Source organism: Ursus maritimus, unplaced genomic scaffold (genome assembly GCF_017311325.1).
Source record: "Ursus maritimus isolate PB19 unplaced genomic scaffold, ASM1731132v1 scaffold_13, whole genome shotgun sequence".
NCBI lineage: Eukaryota > Metazoa > Chordata > Mammalia > Carnivora > Ursidae > Ursus > Ursus maritimus.
The window spans coordinates 24,281,138-24,301,549 of record NW_024423675.1 but is presented as its reverse complement, the minus strand read 5'-3'; positions in this window follow the sequence as shown (position 1 = coordinate 24,301,549).

Sequence of the window (20,412 nt, the reverse complement as noted above, 5' to 3'; positions counted from 1 at the left end):
CTTCTTCTCCAGTCACACCTCTCCCTAGGGTGAGCTGTTATGTGCCATGTCTGGATAAATCAGCGTCAGCCTCCTGCCTGCTGTCCCTATGCTCGTATTTCCTCCCCTCTCTGTCAGTGGTATTCCAGAATGAACTTTGCTTCTATATAAACAACTTCTAACAAGCAGGGTTTTTTCCAATTATTTGTGCTGTTCTGTTTCCTATACTACCATCTATATACACTCATGTCTGGCTTTTTCAAAGATCTGTCATCTAATACACCTTCCATTCAATCTAACTTCCATTCTTCAGTACAGACCATCTTTACCCCTCCAAATAATGCCCTTTCGGTCACTACAAGGCAACCTTGTTTCTGTTTCTTTATCACTGCTCATAGTGTACCCCCAGCTTGGATCATTCCTACCCTGTTGAATAGACATCAAACACCAGGGAGTCCACGTAAAGAATGAGGGAAAAGCCAGGTGTATATAATAGGAGAAAGAAAGAAAGAAAGAAAGAAAGAAAGAAAGAAAGAAAGAAAGAAAGAAAGAAAGAAAGAAAGAAAGAAAGGGAAAGGAAAGGAAAAAAGAAAAAACAAATATATAACATAACTCAGAAGGTAGCAGACAGGGCAGAGCCAGAAGGTTAGAAAAAGGTGGGTGTAATGGGCAATGATGTTATCACGTCCTAGAAGTCAAAACCAATCCCCAGAGTCAAGCCGGCTTGGTTAGCCTGGACAAATGTAAATATCAAGAGTCAAGACAAGCAGAAGGGGGCAGACAAAAAGTATCCAAGAAAACAAAATCCTAGAGGACAAGAGAGGCCATGTGCAAGGATTTTCTCAGGCTCCATGTCTGTAGGGATAGGTGAGCAAAGAGGGTAGGCAGACGCGCATTCACCTGCTTGACAAGACAACAGCTTGATAAGAGATGCAGTATTCTGCAGGAGACCCAGCATCTCCCACGACCCAGTGTACTTTCTGTGCAGGCAGCTAGGTGCATGTGGAGGACCATGGTCTTTAAAGCCCGTCAGTTCTGGGTTCAAATTCCTTTTCCATCATTTGTTAGCTGTGTGGCCTTGGACTAGTTATTGAACTTCCTCAAGCCTTAGTTCACTTACCAGCAAAATGTGAATGCTTATACCAATCTTACGGTTTTATAAGGATTAAATATATATATATATTAAATGTACCTATATAAGAAATATCTGACGTCTAGCAAGTATATACATATTTATTTTTATTTGCCTTCTGCCAAAACCAAAATGGCTACCAAATCGTATCTGAGATCTGCAGGACTTTCTCTAAGCTCTTGCAATCCATTCAGCCAGCCTCACACATTGTGCCATTTGTCACAGATTGCTCTGTGGGTTCTCTAAGTTTCAATTATTTAAGTTAATTTCCCCAATGATATTATGAATTCCTTGAGGAGAGGCTTCCCACTGCTGAGCTCATTATAGAGACTCAGCAGTTGCTGTTACAGTGCATTTCAAGGCCCCACTTCATTTATTCACTCATTCAACAGCTATTTACTGAGCACCCACTATGTGTGATGCGCTAACAAGAATAAAGGCTTGGCTTCCTGGAGCAAGGCATGGATTAACTGCCCGTGGCGTGGATTAGATCTTAAAAACGGAAGGACCTATGAGATTGTCTAGCCCAACTGTCTGATTTTACAAAAGTGCGATTGAGGATCAAAGAGAGGACACTTGGCTTTTAATTTCTTCTTCACTAACCACTTCTTTGCCTAGTAAGTCATTGTAGTTTTGAAAAATAAAGAGAAAACTCTCAAATGTTTTTTAACTGAGTAAGAGTTTGCAAGTAAATTGTTTTACCATGTGCCATGTCACTGTGTCAATGAGCCCACTCCTCTCAAGACAAGCAAATGTGCATGGCTTAACCCTCACAGATCTACCAGAAAACGGACAGCAGTTCTGAGGCTGCTGTGCTCTTCTGTGCTTTTACCCCAGTGTGCAGAAAAGAAAAGAAAGAAAACCTCCATCATAGAAACAGAGGCAGTTCAGAAATATGCAAAGACATTTTCACTTTCTTCAATGGGGAGGGCCAAGATGGTGGCTTCTGCCAGTGGTCAATCTAGACCATTGCTTAGTACATTTGAAAAGACCTATCTAAGCATTTACATAGATACCTTTGAATCAATAATTTGGGACTCGCATCTGAAGACTTGATGGCTTTAATCAAACTGTTTGTTCAACTGCCTTCAATACTTCAATACTTGTTCCACAAACTTATTTCAAGATTAGAATGCCAAGGTGAAGATGAACACCTCTCATACAGTGGGGCTAAGGAGACATGACTTATTAATCTTACAAGAAAATCTTAATTAGACATTGGAGCACTGCTTATTTCATTGTTAAATACTACCCAATCCCCGAAGAATTGGAAAATAAATAAGGACTAAAATAGAAAGTGGTGTTATAATTAGGCCCATGAAATGAAGGCAATACTTATTTTCTCCCACATGGAAAGTATTTCCCCTAAATAACTCAGTATTAGCATTTGTAACAAATATTTGACACAAACATTCTTGAAATTGCTAGACATGTGGATATTAGGAAAATAGCAGATTATGATTCTACAGAACTCCAGTTTTATTGCTGACTTTCAGCTGCAGAAATGTTCATTGTGTCCAGGTTAATTAGCAAGATGACTCACTATTTACTTCTTGTTCCTTTGGTAGTTTCTTCCTAGTAAGAGACACTACGGTTTCATAGTGCAAGTCCATGTCTTTTGGAACTGCTTCTTTTTATTTCATTGGCACTTTTTTCAGTCTGTCCATCATACCCAAAATGGAAGTGGGGGAATGGGGGGAGCAGGACTGCAGCATAAGGGAATAGTAGACATTTACATCCTGCTTCCCAAATAAAATGGTAGAACATAGCATACCCATGATACTATGCATGAGTACCAAGTTTTCCCATAATATGTGATGTTCTAAATTTTGTTTTCATGAGTAGGTTCAAGATGAGAATAGAAAGGAAGAAAAGGGAGGAGAGAAGGAGGGCAGATGGGAGGGAGAACTCTTGAGACATTCATTTACCTCTTTAGAATAAGTCTCCTTGCTGAGATCTAGGTGGGAAAAATGTTGTTGGCATTTTACATACAATTACTTACAAAGTAGACTAATAAACCAGATTGTCAGATTGTGTCAATCACATCTGAACAACAACAAGCAAATTGCCTTACACAGATGGAAAATGTGCAAGATGCACAGATCTCCTGTGTAAACAACCTCAACTAAGATCTATTGATTAATTTTGTTTTACTTATCTATTCTGTTTAAAAGCATAGCCTACATTCTTTTCACCTTCTTTTTTGAAAGAGAAAAATCATTAAAGCCTAAGCCTCACATTTCAAAAGCTCCAAGCTTTCACAGGTCTCCTAATCTTTAGCAGAAGGGGAATTATACAAGTACAGGGTTCCCAAAAAATGTCAATAACTCTCTTCCCATCACTGGAGTTTCAGAAATATAGCAAGTGGACCCTGAATATAAAGTTTTGGGGAGTCAATTTAGCAGTTATTCTGATGATTACTGTATCAGATAAAATTATTAAGGGAAATGTTATTTTCTCTCCAATCATACTAAACCCCAAAAGGTGTGTTTTAAAGAGAATATTCTGGGAGCACCTGGGTCGCTCAGTTGGTTAAGCTTCTGACTCTAGATTTCTGCTCAAGTCATGATCTCAGGGTCATGAGATCCAGGCTCCGTGCTGGGTGTGAAACCTGCCTAAGATTCTCCCCCCCCCAAAAAAATTATCTCTCTCCCTCCTCCAATCCCCCAAATAAGCAAATAATAGAATAGAATAGAATAGAATAGAATAGAATAGAATAGAATAGAATATTTTGAAGAATAAGAGATTAACTGGTAAAGCTAAGGTCATGAGGTTGACCAGTTGCTTCCCTCTGCTCATGCCTCAAATAATACCTCTTGCCCCAGCTATAATGAACAGGTGTTCTTATTCATAAGTAATCATGGAATATCATAGGGGAAGCAATCAGAATATTTGGAAACAATACAGAAGACACATACAGCCTCATCACTTCTTAGCTGTATGATGTTTGATCAGTTTAAGTTAACTTCTCTGAGTTCCACATTTCAAAGTGGGGGGTGCTAATTATACCTAGTAAGTTTGCTTTGAGAATTTTAGGACATAATAAATGGGAGAGGAGTGCTCCATATAATACCAACCAACAAATAAATGCACAAAAGGGGCCAGGACAAGAAAGAATGAAGGAAATGAATGAAAATCCATCACTGCTCTTTCCAATAGCTGAGAGCACATACTCTCTTCTGCACGGATGAGGAGCAGGAAGATAAGCACTACTGACTTGGAAAGGTCATCTGAACAGGAAGGAAAGGTATCACTTACTCTTGTAAATCCACATATGCCTAGATGCTGTTGTCAGAAGAAAACATTAAAGGATTAATTTAATGGTTGGCTAAGAAGAATGTTTTAAACATACCTCCCTATTGCTTCCCAGCTTGCCTCGCCCTCTCTGTGTGGTAGAGTCGAAATCTCGCTCCCCTGAATCAGGAGATGTATAGTCTAGCTTCAGTTCATTAGGTGTGCTTACCTTGCATTATTCATTCATTCATCGGACCAATGTTCATCACTCCTAAGTGTCAGGCCCCGCACGAAGAACAGCAGATACAGCAGTCTACCTCGCACCTGGCTTACATCTAGCAGGATCTCTCAACTTCTCCAGCTGGAACGCCTTCATCTGTGAGACAAAGGGAATGGGCATAATGCTCTCCACAGTCTCTTCCAGTTCTGATGTTCTGAGTCTTTTTTCTCTCTGTGGATTTCTTTTTCTTTTTTTTAAGATTTTATTTATTCATTTATTTATTTGAGAGAGAGATAGCATGAGCAGGACAGAGGGACAGAGGGACAGAGGGAGAGGGAGAAGTAGACGCCCCGCTGAGCAGGGAGCCCAGTGCAAGGCTCCATCCCAGGACCCTGGTATCACAACCTGAGCCAAAGACAGCTGTTTAACCGACTGAGCCACCCAGGCACCCCTCTCTCTGTGGATTTCCATTCTTTATTCTTCTCCAAAGACTCAGAGTCTTCATGGTGATCTTTCCCTCTTCATTAAATTATGAAATATTTATAAGTATGTGTGTGTATATACACACACATAAACACGTCAGTACAAATATACACATATGTATATAGAATATGATCTATTCCTAAATAGAATTCCTCCATTCAATTCATTCATCACACATTTTTTGAGATTTGTTGAGGAAAGACACTGTGCTATTACTTGTGGAGGTATATATACACAGACAGGCATGTTGAACAGTCCCTGTTTCCTAAGCACTTATGTAAAGAAGAGACAAAATATATTCACAAATAATAAGATACCAGAATCCTACCTTTAGAAGAAAAAAGAAATCTTTTTCGTTGATAGGACCAGCGAAGGCTTCTTATAGACAGTGGGGCTAACATGAGCCTGGAAGAAAGAATAGGATTTTGATAAGCAAAATGAAAGATAAGTAGGACATAGTATGAGCAGAGGAAGAGAATAAGGACAGGGTTTCTGAAAAAATACTGGCCATGATGGACGTTTCATGTGCGAGACACGAGAGATGAGGTTCTTAGAGAACATTGATGCCACATGTGAATCACAACGCCAAGTTCAGGCGCTGGAACTTTACACCCTTTGCTAGCACTGCCTAAAAGGGTATAATGCAAGCCATATATATAATTTTTAAACTTTAGTGGCTTCATTAAAAAAGATAAAATGAACAGGTGAAATTAATTTTAGTGATATTTTCCTTTTACCCCGTACAAGCAAAATATCTTCTTTAAAAAAAAAAAAAGATTTTATTTATTTATTCATGAGAGACAGAGAGAGGCAGAGGCTGGCTCCCTGCGGAGCAGGGAGCCCAACGCAGGACTCAGTCCCAGGACCCCAGGATCATGACCTGAGCTGAAGGCAGATGCTTAACCGACTGAGCCACCCAGATGTCCAAGGAAAATAATCTTCTTAACACATAAACAAGAGAAAACATTATTAATGAGATATTTTGTATTCTTTCTATACTATGCCTTTGAAAACCATGGGTACTTAACACTTTCACCACATCTCATGTTGTCTTTGTTGCTCTTGACTTGTGACTGTCATTCTGTGCCATGTGACTTCAGGCTCCAGGGAGACACTGCTGGGTTTTGAGATGGAGAGTGGCTCAGCTAAAGCAATTTTTTGGCAGCTGAATAAATTTTTAGTATGTAGAGTGGACACAAGATGGGGAGATGATCCTGTTGAAATTATCTGGGCTTGAAGTGATTGGGGACGGACTATGGTGGTCAACTCGCAGATTACACAAGTTTGAGAGAAATGTCAAGTCTGCACAATCCAGTAATGAGCAACAAGCCAGTTCCTACAGTTAAAGAAAAAGCAGATATATTCTTTTGCATCACCTGATTTTATCTCAGTGGACCTGAGCCTCAGTTTTACAGATGTGGATCCTACATCTGTTAGTGAACTGTGCCAGCTTTGGGGGTATATATATCCATATATATGAATAGTTGTTCTTAAAGACAGTAATTCAGCAATAACATGGGGAAAGTTAACATTTACACAACAAAGAGCAAAAGCTTTGGGAACACAAAAGAGGGAATATACAATTCTGCCTGGAAGAATCTAGAAAAGGCTCTTGGGGGAAGTGACATCTGAGCTGAATATTGAAAGATAAGTACAATTTCTGCAAGTGGAAATGGAAGAGTGGAAGGAAGAGCATGAGGTTAATTAGGAAGGTATCTGGCATGTCTTTGAAATACTGAATATTTGCCAGAGGTAGGGTCTGTGTGGGCATGTCTTAAGAAATGAAGCTGGAATTGTCCACAATAGCTAAATCGTGGAAGGAGCCGAGATGCCCTTCAACAGATGACTGGATTAAGAAGATGTGGTCCATATATATAATGGAATATTACTCAGCCATCAGAAAGAACAATTTCTCAACATTTGCAGCAACATGGCTGGAGGAGATAATGCTAAGTGAAATAAGTCAAGCAGAGAAAGACAATTATCATATGGTTTCACTCGTTTATGGAACATAAGAAGTAGGAAGATCGGTAGGAGAAGAAAGGGAAGAAGAAAGGGGGGTAAACAGAAGGGGGAATGAACCATGAGAGACTATGGACTCTGGGAAACAAACTGAGGGCATCAGAGGGGAGGGGGGTGGGGGAATGGGATAGGCCAGTGATGGGTATTAAGGAGGGCACGTATTGCATAGTGCACTGGGTGTTATACGCAAGTAATGAATCATGGAACTTTACATAAAAAACTAGGAGTATACTGTATGGTGACTAACATAATATAATAAAAAATATTAATTAAAAAAAAAGAAATAAAGCTGGAGAGGGGAAAGAGAAATCGGGGGTGGGGGAGGTCATCATCTAATTAAACGCACAGTGTTCCACCGTGCTACAGAGACCCGGAGCGTCATCTAGTAGAGAAGCCACTTCAGACCCACAGGTGTATTGGGGAACATGGATTTAGCTTGAGAAAAAACACAGAGGGGTCAGTTTCTAAGGGAGTAATATGAAGACAGTAGCTTGCACATTATAACTCAGAGTACTACTTGGTGTCAGATGTAATGATCTGCCTTTTCACTGAAGGGTATTTGACATTCCACTAAATTGACCTTTTCTTGCCAATAGCAAACGCGATTGCATTATTTTCTCTGTTCAAAGTTTAAGCATAAGAGCTAGCATTGTTAGGGGTACAGCGTATTCTCTTGAAGGTGAGCTTTTGCTGTTTGGCGCTCAGTACTCCCTGAGAAGAAAGCTTCTGGGAAAAATCACTACTGCTTTTTTTTTTCTTAAAGCTACAGATGACAGGGAAATGTGCCTATGTTGGTTTTTTAGTGCTGCACAACAACTGACTGCACACATAGAGACATAAAAGAGCACCCATTTATAAGCTCACAGTTCCATAGGACAGGAGCGCAGGTGCAGGGGCGCCTGGGTGGCTCAGTCGATTGGGCATCCAACTCTTGATTTCCGCTTGGGTCGTGATCTCAGGGTTGTGGGATCAAGCCCCACGTCAGGCTCCATGCTCAGTGTGAAGTCTGCTTGGGATTCTCTCTCTCCCTCTCCCCCTGCTTCCCCCGCCCCCCACACACACTCAAGCATTCCCTCTCTCTTTCTCTCAAATAAAAATCAATAAATCTTTTTAAAAAAAAAAAGTGCAGGTGGGTTCAACTGGAGTGTCTGTGGAGAGTCTCACAGGCTGAAATCAAGCTGTCAGCTTGACTGGGCTCTTATCTGGAGACTGTGGAGGGAATCTGCTTGCAGGTTCATTGTCATGGTTGGCAAAATCTAGATCCTTGTGGTTGTAGGAATGAGGTCACCTGTTTGTTCTGGCTGCTGGCCAGAAGTTGCTCTCGGTTCGGAGAGGCTGCTCTCCAAGTCCTTGCACCTTCCAGCTCCTAGTTGAATCCTTGTCTTGCTTGGACACTAAGCTACCAGCTGAAGAGAACTTCCTGCTTTACAAGAGTTCCTCTGATTAGATTATACCCACTTAGATGATTTCCTTATCTTAAGGTCAACTGATTAGCAACCTTAATTACAATCCACAAAATCTTTTTGCTCTGTAATGTAACATAATGACAGAAATAACATCAGGGACAAAGGCCATGGGGGACATGAAAAATCCTTCCCCGTCTCAGTGCCCTTTGCCACCTCGTCAGAGCACATCTCAGAGGAATCCATTTCCTTTTCTTTGTAAATTGAAAGAAATTTTTGGCCACTTTACAAGATGAAACAAAGAAATAACATTTCTTTGAATGTCTATGAAGGGAGAGATTTTCTCCTGACTGAGTAATTAAGTAGGTGAGCGAGAAATTTGTATGAGTTTAAGGGAAAAGGAATAAAATAAAGGACACTCATTTCTGGCAGGACGGTCAAATAGTCTGTGTCATACTTGCTACTGAAATAACTAAAATACATGTTGAAATAACTAAACTATATGTCGATCTCTGTAAATAAATAACTATATCTATAAGGCTGCTTGAAAGTAAGGAATCAACAGAGTCCCCAAATGAGTTAAAATCAGGAAACATGATTGCCAAATAAGGATTACTCTGAGTGTTTCTGCCAAACTCTAGGATCCTGTGGTGTCCACTTTGATGGTTTTGTGGGCTCAGCTGTGAGAAAAAGCACAGGACCTGATCAGTGCAAGGAATCTAAACTGAGACACTCATAAAAATAGTATTCTAGAGGATTATATATTTGTCATTGTAAGAAGGAATTAGAAAAAAAAACCTAGTTCCATAAGGAACTCAATTTGGACACAAGATAAAAGGACAAAATTCCCTGAAGATTCATAATCACAAATTTGTTCTCTCTTGAGTATGGGGTTCTTATTCATCATACGTGATCGCAGAGGACCATTCCCTCATGCAACTGGCAGAAAGAAGCAAATCTGTAACTCCTTTGGAAAATTCAACCTCAACCCAGGCTTCGAAGAATAACAAAAAATAAAGTTCCTTAGAAGATGAACGACCCAGAGTGAGAATCAGAGCAAACAAGGAAAGAAGACATTATGAGTAAAACAATAGACCCAAAGGTCTCAGATAATGAGATTTTTGACAGAGTATAAAATAGCTATGTTTCATAAAATTTACCAAAAGCTTGGAAATTTGAGCAGGGAACATGAGACCATAAAAAATGACCAACCATATTTGAACAATACTAGATTCTAGAAAGTTATATATAATCATTGAAATTTAAATTTCAATGAATGTACTATCCAAAGGATTAGATGTAGTGAACATAGGAAACTGGGAGATAAATCTTAAGAAATTGACTAGAGGGGCACCTGGGTCGCTTAGTCAGTTAAGCGTCCAACTCTTGATTTTGGCTCAGGTCGTGATCTCAGGGTTGTGAGATGGAGCCCTGCATCGAGCTCTGTGCTCAGCAGGGAGTCTGCTTGAGATTCTCTCTCTCCCTCTTCCCCTCCCCCATTCTCTCTCTCTAAGTTAATAAATAAAAATCTTTAAAAAGAAAGAAAGAAAAGAAATGAGCTAAAATTCTGTCCAAACAGGTAGAAAATATAAAACATAGGTTAAGGATTATAGAAAATAGAATGAGAAGGTTTAACATAAATTTCATCAGCTTCAGAAGGAAGTAGAAATTACAGAAAAAAGGAATCCTCAATGAGATGATGATTCCTATTTTTTCCAAATCTATTGAAACATATGAATCCTGAGAACCAGGAAACCTAATAAATGCCCAATCAGATAAATGAAAGTTTCTTCTACATCAGGACCTGTAGTAAAGCCACAGATCTCCAAAGTGAAAGAGAAGATCTTAAAAGCAGTGTGGAAAGATACATTGCTTTGAAAGAACTGACAGCCTGATTATCAACTTGAATCGGCACCAATGGAAACTGGAACACAGTGGTATAATACATTTAATAGAATGTGTTTCAAGATAATAACCACTTCCCTTGAATTCTATACCCAGACTTCTTTATAAAAATGAGCATGAATGATATGTGAAATTTAAGAAATAAGGCAGAGGATCATAGGCGAAGAGAGGAAAAAATGAAACAAGATGAAACCAGAGAGAGAGACAAACCATAAGAGACTCTTAATCATAGGAAACAAACTGAGGGTTGCTGGGGGGGGACGGGGGTGGGGGATGGGGTAACTGGGTGATGGACACTGGAAAGGGTATGTGTTGTAATGAGCACTGGGTATTATATAAGACTGATGAATCACAGACCCGTACCCCTGAAACAAATAATATGTTAATTAATTAAATATAAATTTAAAAAATACAATTATAAATTATAAGTAAATTCTTAAAAAATGAGTGTGAAAAAAAGACAGTCATATTTAAACACAAAGTCAGTGAATGTTCACCTAAAGACTTTTCCTAAAGGCAATTCTGTTTCAAATAAAATGTAATGATCCAAATGTTTATTGTATTAAACAGTAACGATAGTAAAAGTGTCCAGTTAGTAGGGGAATATTCAGGCTAAGATGATAATCAGGCTAAAACTAAAATAACATAACTGTTAAGAGGCCAGGCTTAGAAATATTAAGATTCCTGATTCTGCCACTTGGGCAAGTTTCTTTAAATGGTTATTGACAGTAACCAACTTCACAGAGCCATTTAAAGGGATCATGTATGTTAAGTACTTAATACTTAACATATGAACTTAGTGTAACTGGCTCCACGAAGTGTCCAGTAAGTCATATCTACCACTATTACTCTTAATGATCATCTAAGAAAATTTGGAACTTTCATTTTGATTTGCTAGTCAAAAAACAAACGAACACAGGAATCACCTAAGTACTCATGCAGACCCGTTACCTAGCACATGGGAGGCACTGATGAAGCCTCTCTCCTTGACTAAACTCCAGTCAGGTTCCTTTGGGCCCTCTTCTCAGTGAGGCCTCAACCTTAGTCCTTAAGGATTGCAGACACTCGGCACAAACACTTTCGTCCCCCCTGCTCCCGCCACCACACCACACATACCACACACACACACACACACACACACACACACACGCACTAAGAGACTTGCATAGACTCTAGCGAGGCTTCAGTAAGCCTCAGAACATGTCCCTAGGTAACCCCAGCCCTCCTTAAAATGCCTGCCTGCAACTCAGTGCCATCAGTGGAATTTACCGTTTCTTCCAGTCAAAACATGACATGGGCCCATGAACTCCCTCTTGAAGCAGTGAGTAGAAAACTTGTAATTATAAATCCTTTCTCTTGAGCCTTTGAGATACAAATCTACCACCCAAGGGGCGCCTGGGTGGCACAGCGGTTAAGCGTCTGCCTTCGGCTCGGGGCTGATCCCAGAGTTCTGGGATCGAGCCCCACATCAGGCTCCTCCGCTATGAGCCTGCTTCTTCCTCTCCCACTCCCCCTGCTTGTGTTCCCTCTCTCACTGGCTGTCTCTATCTCTGTCAAATAAATAAATAAAATCTTTAAAAAAACAAACAAACAAACAAATCTACCACCCAGAACTGTCTCCTTAAGGATCTGGAACTGCAGACGTCCAGGGAGGTAGCTCTCACTCTCTTGCCTCCCCGTCCCTGGGGGAGAGTAATTTGTTGGGTGCTTTGCCCCAGTTTGCAAAACTACTACCTGTCCTGAGGATATAAGAACTATGTTTTTCTTCCAGATAAGCACCAGTTAACAAACCCAGGTGGCTTAATCACAGTGACCGACCCCGTTCCCACTCAATAATTGTTCACTTTCCCAGCTCTACTGGAGCCCCCTCCTTCCCTGCCCACTCCCTCGTTCTCCCTCTTATTTGAAACTCCCAGTCACCTCTGCCCATCAGAGGTAAGCTCAGTTCTATACTGACGTCTCTCCCCTGCTGCAGTCGTAGTACTGAAAAAAATCTGTCTTAACCACCTTTAGCTAGTGTCCAATTTTTTTTTTCTTTAACACCTCAATAAACGAGGACTTTATTACAACATCTCAGCACATTCTCCTGGTCCCAGTGAAGTTGTTTGCCTCCTGGTGCTGACTGCTTTACCAGCGCCTATTTTCTTTATGTTCTGGAGACGATTACTAGCCTAAGAGGCCTTACTGAACACTACCTCTTAAAACCCATCTTTTTAAAAAATACTGATTTTGGAAGAGAACATTTTAGTAATTTGTTATTTCAAACTAAATTTCAGCTCACTACTAGTTCAACAGCTACAAATCTTTCCGGAATTAGATCATCCTAATGGAGTAAACAGATAAAGAAAATACTACTACCTGTTTTTCCCTTTGGGAAGTAAAACTGGAGGAAGATATTTCTGCAATCAATATGAAATGTCACAACATTTGTTTGCTGAAGGAGAGGAAATTGTACTCTGGCAAAAGGAAAATGAGATGCAAGAAGGCAGACTAAGGCAAAAAGCGGATGAGTGGTGCCTAGGGCTGGGGGAGAGAAGAGGAGGAGGGGGAGCTACTCAAGGGCAGTGTGTCTTTTCGGAGGGGGGGGATGTTCTGAAATTGATTGTGGTGTGGTTGCACAACTCTACATATACTAAAATCCATTGAATTTATACTCTTAAGTGGGTGGATTGCATGGTATGTGAATTATATCTCAATAAAGCTGATAACAATAAAAAAAGAATAGTGTCTGATAATAAGACATGTAGATAAATCTAAACCAGCAATAATTGTGCAAAATGGTAATAATGAAAATATTGTGTAATTTACAAGGAATTGAGGAATCAGGCTAGAATGAAAATCCTGACCAAAAGTATACATATTAGTTGGGAGAAGGTGATTGGAGTTAATGTTCTGAATTCACAATTGGCATAACAGTTGTTATACTCAGGAGTTATTCAATTAGCTGGTTTATTTCCTCTTTTTCTATTCTTGATGAGTCTATTGTAATCTTTATCCTACTGGGATATTTTTCTGAGAGGAACTGATGATCCAGCCAGAGAGACACAAAGAATATTAACATTTGTTCATTCCAAATTACTTTATATCTCTTTCCTTCTTTCCAAGTCTTATACTTTAACAAAAATTACTTTAGCGCTCTTCCAAAACCTGTAGCATCCAAGGATTAGATTTGCACTAATGAGTGAACATCAGGTCCTGATACTAAAAGTAATGCCATGTCTTCATAGAGAGGATGGATTTTCCCAGCATAAATACTGAAGTTCAATACAGCTATATTTTATTTTGCGCTCTGCCAGTCATTAGCTAGGTGGACATGGGTGCTATACCTGAACCAGGCATTGACTTTCTCTGTATAGAATGGAGAATAAAGTAGGTATTGTTGTCCCTGGTGTCTTTGTTGTGAAAATCCAGTAAAATAATGTTTAAACTAGAACTTTAAAAACTGTAAAATGCCACACAGATGAATAGTAGTATTATGAATTGTGCCTTTGTGATGATTAAGTAGAGAATAGGAAATCTTTCTGTAAAGGTTTCAGGAAGTTGTACCCATTCAAATTTCTCTAAATTTTACATGAAATATATTGAATTTTCTGAGTCTAACTTGGTAACTTAAACATGTACATTCATATTTATGTGTAATCAGTCTACTAATGGTTTAATTCTTCACTTAAGATGTTTAATATTAAATCAGCATCATTTTTAGTTTTTATAAAAGTATATAGCTTAATGTTAGGTTAAAAGAGGAAGACGTCACTGCGGAGAAAGGATAATGAGAACTCCAATCAAATAAAAAATTAATGATAAAAGTACCAGCATACTTTTAATTTATTTATGGCATTAAAATACATCGTTTCTTCGATCCTCACCAAAAACAAAACATTTGTGGGAAAGGAAATAAGACTTGAAAATTGACTTTCTGTGTGGTAGTGACTATTACACTGAATTTTACTGGGGGGTGTGACAAGTAGAACGAATATGACTATAAAATTGACTTTAGCTATGCAAGGCAGAGGGAAGAGCTTATCCAGTTAACTTGACCTTTTTAACAGCATGAGCCTAAATTACTGGAATGAGCTGCGTGGACCATGATATATTAACGTAAACACCTGTATACTTGTTACCTCTCCAGCTCACACTTTTCTATATAAACACAAAATTAGAGAAGGAAAGATTCTACTTCTAAACTCACCAGCAGGACAATTTCCTAAACTCCAACAACTCTTTAATGATGTGAAAAGAAACTTTCAGGGGAGAGACACCCTTCTTCCATAAACATTAGTTACATACAGCAATGAGATACTGAGATTAAGAGTAATTGGAATTCTATGCCAAAACACAATTCAGTTCCCATCTCTTTCCTTAAGACATTATTCTACTAAATGAGACCCCTGAACAGAAGCAGAATTAACTGGCTCCTTTTAAGTTCGATCATTACAAATGCAAAATGAGTATCTTCCTGCAGACAGAGAGCCAGAGGACTACTCAAGCTAACACAATAATGGTAGCTGCGTGTGATAAATTATGTATGCATGATATCAAAAGCTGAATGAAGGGAAGAAATGGAGAACCCATTTGAAAATTTGGAATTTGCTCAAAGCTGCTCCTGCAGTATTTCCCAGGAGGGTAAGCACTAAGCACGGTGCAGTAATAAACTCTGCAGTTCTGTATAATTCATCAACTTTTTTCCTTTTCATTTCTAGCATTGACCCTTCATGGTTAACTGAAGAAACAAAGAGCTAAATAGCTTCCTTAGCCATTTGATAGAGCAATTATGAGCATCCTGACTGATACATTTTCTGCTTAATCTACTAACAAATGGTGTCCATTTTCCTCGTAATCTACACCCTATCTCCACATTCGACTTGACACACGCAGAACACTGCTTCCATGCCCTTGTTCTCGTGACTCTCTTCATTTGTTTCTTTCTCATTACAGCTCTCTTATGTGATCGTTATAATAGAAGAAAAGCGAATTCTTCGTGACAATTTTCCTCAGCTGCCCTTGGTTAATTTTTTCAGAATGTGATTCCTATGGGTTCCCTGACAGCTGGGCAAATTGAAAGCTAATCAGTAGAATCTTTCTTAAGTGTCGGTATCTTTTCAAAGAAATTTCATGTCTTAGAATGAGAGGATTGTTTTTCACAGGAATAGGCAGTATAATGTGATGTAGCCATCTTGAAAGGGGTCAAACTGTTTAAAACTGGGGGATAATAAGAAAAATTGAGATTGACCTCAGGCACTAATTTCCCCCCCCCCACTGCAATTGTCTTTACTCCCTTACCCATTAATCTGTCATTATAAGAATACTCATTTAGTGCTCAACTGGTGGCATCTTTTAGAATAAGAGAAATGTAGACCCAGAAGGGATTGCTGAACTCATCCCTTCAAAGCCCTTTCTTTCTTGGGTGAAAAAAAAAAAGATATGGGAGGTTAAATGATTTAACCACAGTTGCATAGCAGGTGGGTAACTTAATTTGAACTTCCTGAGGATTTTTTGCCTTGAAGGGAGGAGGGGATGGGATGGGGAGATAGTTTCCTGCTCATGGGAGGAGTAGATGCCTATAGTCCTTAGGTCTCCTTGTTTTCCCATCTGTATGTTAGAGATGATGACACTGCCCTCTTCATTTCACAGGATTCCACCCCCCCCACTAATCTGTCGTAATGAAACCCCTATGCTGTTGTGTGTGCATGTGCGTGTACGTGTGTGTGTGTGTGTGTGTGTGTGAACATCATCCTTGTATGGTACTTGCTCTATTGTGGATATTGTACTTAGGACTGTAAAGCTTCATGTGTCCTGGAGGCAGACACCACGTTCAGTATTGGGCACCCAGGGAAGATATGGGCCCCAGGGAAGACCACGGAACTGAAAGAGGTAAAGAGGAGTGGAATTCCCAGCTCTGTAAGAAGACGTGAAGAGTTGTGTTCTTACGTGATGGCCTTCAGACAACGTCTGCCTCTTGAAGCCAAGCGTCTGGAAAAAGAAAGAGGTGCCACTGTGCAGAGCTTTGGCCAGCGCACAAGGCTGGAAGGTCTGACTGCGGGACTGTATACGTGATTTGTACAGCCCAGTGCAAAATGAAAATGTGGGGCCTCTTGTTCAGAAATTGAGAGTTTCTGGACCGTGACAAGCGAGCATTAAGCCGAGCATGGGATCCTTCTGAGTACAGAGCCCCATACAAATGCACAGGTCACGTACCCATGATGCTAGTCCTGTTTGGTCACAAGCACCCAATTTGGAAAAGTCTGGTCTAAATAGGCTCAGTGAAGTCTTCACTCAGCCAAGGGTTTTGAAAAGAGGAGTCTTGTTAAAGGAAGAACAGTACCTCTTAGAGAGTGGTTTGCCTGTACCCACCTGGATAGGAGGCAAGGACCATCCATTGGGAAAGTGGACCTTCGGGCCAAGAGATGAGTCTCTGAGGTCCAGCAGACCCTGTGCCTGTGGGGATTCTTCCTTCACTGCCCTCTAAGAGGATCTGGGCTCTTGTTTAAGGAAAGATGCAGTTTCCTTACACGTTTGTCAAGAATTGGCCCTGAATACTAGAACCCTACAACAGGCATGGTCCGTGTGGCTCTTGTTCTCCATGTTATTCTTGGTGTCTGCAGTGCCCGGCCCATGGTAGGCACTCAGTCAACGTTTGTTGACCCGTGACATAGGTGGTTATCTTAGGGTCAGCACTTGGTGGAGCCCTTCTGGCCTTGAAAAGAAAATCTGAGAGTCAAAGGAGGGAGGTATCCCTGGTAATAAAAAGAGGAAAGTTTTGAAGCATGTTAATAATACTGCAACTTAAGAAAATGTTAGCCTGCCGAGACTGGACGGCTTTTGGTATGATTTTGCATACAAACTAATTATAGATTATTTTATAGATTTGTTCACTCTTTATAAGATTTTTAAAGAACTTTTGCTATCAATGTTACTATGAATAATGGCACTGCATTCTTTTGAAGTTCTGTTATTTAGAGAACATAGGCAGTGGCAGATGCAGGGAGAAACTGGGAGGAGGTGCTAAAAGCTGAGTAGAAAGACCTAGAAAAGTGAAAACAGAAAGGGGTTTCAGGGGCCTCAGAAATGAAAACAGACCCCTACAGAAAGGCAGGAGTCTGAAGAGGCTAAAAGAGAAGGGGAACATGAGAGGGACGCCCACCTTCTTTCCGTGACTGCACCCCGTACCACACTGCACATGTGCTGGGCACTCAGGAAAGACCCAATTAATGACTGTGCCCAGGAAAAATGAATGGAGGATGATCATTGGCATACTCGTAAATACTCAACAACCAGCTCTTGGGGAGAGGGATGATTTCTAGTAATTGTCAATTTCAGTGGTGTAACTCCTTTCTCCCTCCATGTCTAGTGTTGAGCTACCAACATGAATTCACTGAATGTGGAATTAGGAAGAGGTGCACAGTCGTATCTTCACTGTACAGATGCAATAGACTTAATCTCCAAGCATAGATGATAGTAAAATGTAGTATGATAATTGGGAAATAATGGGATTTTAAATATCTATTGCCTTTGTTTTAATTTATTTAATCATGAATTCCTGGACTGTAATGCTTAATCATGGCGTTAACAACTGGCCCGCCAAGTACAAACCAGCTCCAGCACTCCAATGGATGGGCCATCACTGGACGCTATTGATGTCATGTAGAAAGAGCTTTTCCAATTCTTATTTCTTTAAGGAAACTGAGGAAAGAAAAGTAAACTATGAGACAAGATAAGAAAAGAAATGTAAGTTGCTTCGCGTGCTGAAGTTTGTAGATGCGGGGGTTGGGGGTTGTGTGGAGCTGCCGTGGAAAGGAGCAAGGGCCTTCTGAACCCATGTGGATGACAGGGACACATTAAAGTGTATTGAGCCTGAAGGCAACATGATCACATTTCTGTTTGGAAAGACCACTCTGGCATCAGTGTGGAGAACAAATTGAGGCAGGAACAAAAGTAATGGTGGGGAGACCAGCTAGGAGCCCATAATACTCTAAGGAAAAGGAACATGACTTGAAGCAAGGCAGTCACAGATGATAATGCAGAGTAGTAGGTCGAGTCTAGTAATATTTTGGAGGTAGAATTTTACTGCTGAATGGATGTGAGGGGCCAGATGGAGCCGAGAAGGAACTCTGAGGTTTTCAGTTTGGGCAACCCCCTGGACAGAGAGGGTGGCATTCACTGAGATAGAGAGGGGAAGAGGTGACAAAGGTAGGATGGGGACGGGGTGATAATGAGAGGTCAGTAACAGATTTAACCAAGATCTTATGGAGATCAGCACAGAAGAATCTGAATCAGGCAGCAGTAGAAAGCAGTGTTAGTTTGATAATATACTATAAAATGTGTCAAAAGGAAAGTCAGTTCTTGAATTATGGGGAGAACAGGTGAGGTTCCCATGATTCTGGTTGGTTTTTAGAAATGGTATGGTGAGGAACCTCCATACTGTTTTCTGCAGTGGCTGTATCAGGTTGCATTCCCACCAGTAGTGCACGAGGGTTCCTTTTTCTTCACATCCTTGCCAACACTTGTGGTTTCTTGTGGTTTCGATTTTAGCCTTTCTGACAGGTGTGTGATGGTATTTCATGGTGCTTTTGATTTGCCTCTCCCTGCTGATGGGCGATGATGGGCATCATTTCATGTGCCTGTTGGCCACTGTGCAAAATCTTTATGGAGGGTCCTCAAAAAAGTAAAAATAGAATTACCATATGATCCAGTAATTCCACTACAGCATATTTACCCAAAGAAAATGAAAACAGTAATTCAAAAAGATATATGCACCCCTATGTTTATTGCAACATTATTTACAATAGCTAAGATATGGAAGCAACCCAAGTGTCCATCGATAGACAAATGGATAAAGAAGAGGTGGTGTATATCTACAATGGTATATTACTCATACATAAAATGAATGCAGTCTTGCCATTTGCAATGATGTGGATGGAGCTAAAAAGAATAATGCTAAGTGAAAAATGTCATTCAGAGAAAGACAAATACCATATGATTTCACTCATATGTGGAATTTAAGAAGCAAAACAAACAAACAAAGAGACAACCAAAAAACAGATTCTTAAATATAGAGAACAAACTGGTGGTTACCAGAGGGGGGGGGGGGGGGGGGGGAATGGATGAAATAGGTGATGGAGATTAAGAGTGCACTTTTCATGATAAGCACTGAGAAAGGAATTGTTGAATCACCGTTCTGTACACCTGAAACTAATGTAACACTGTATGTTAACTATACTGGAAATAAATCTATAAATATTTTAAAATAGATAAATAATCAATCAAGGACATTATATGTTACAAATGACCTCACTTCTCCTTCAGTGCAAGAAAAAACAAAAACTGAAAGGACGGTAAGGAAATTTTTAAAAAGTTGTAAGTAACATAGCAACCAAAACAACAGAAGAAACGAAAGTAAAAGAAATGGTATAATGAATATGAAAACCACTTTGTAAGGTATTAAAAACGTTATTTTTCTATAAGAAGAGTACCTTTCATTTTCATCATCATTATCATCACTTATTAATATTTTCCCTTTGTTTTATCAGGTTCAAACCATCCAAAATACCCCTGTCACCTGCCCCTCCGTGGGAACTCTTTTTTTCTTTTACTTTTTCTCACCTCCCCATCTTCTACTTCAAGGTTCAATGGCAGGTAATCCGGGTGTCATTAAGTGGTTTTGTCTGCTCTCATCAATCAATAAACAAGTATTTATTAAGAGTATCCCAGAGGCATTGTAATCAAGGGGCCACGTTCTTTGGGGTCAGCAAATTCTGAATTTAAATTCTCCTTCTGCAGTTACCAGCCATATGCCATTGGGTACATAATCTGCTCATCTCTCTGCTCTTGGGTTTCTATCAGAGAAAATAAAATAAGGGGTCTGGGGGACTCAATTGGTAAGCATCTGCCTTCAGCTCAGGTCATGATCCCGGGATCCTGGAATCAAGCCCCGCGTTGGGCTCCCTGCTGAGCGGGGAGCCTGCTTCTCCCTCTCCCTCTGCTGCTCCCCCTGCTTGTGCGCTCTCTCTCTCTGTGTCAAATAAATAAACAAAATC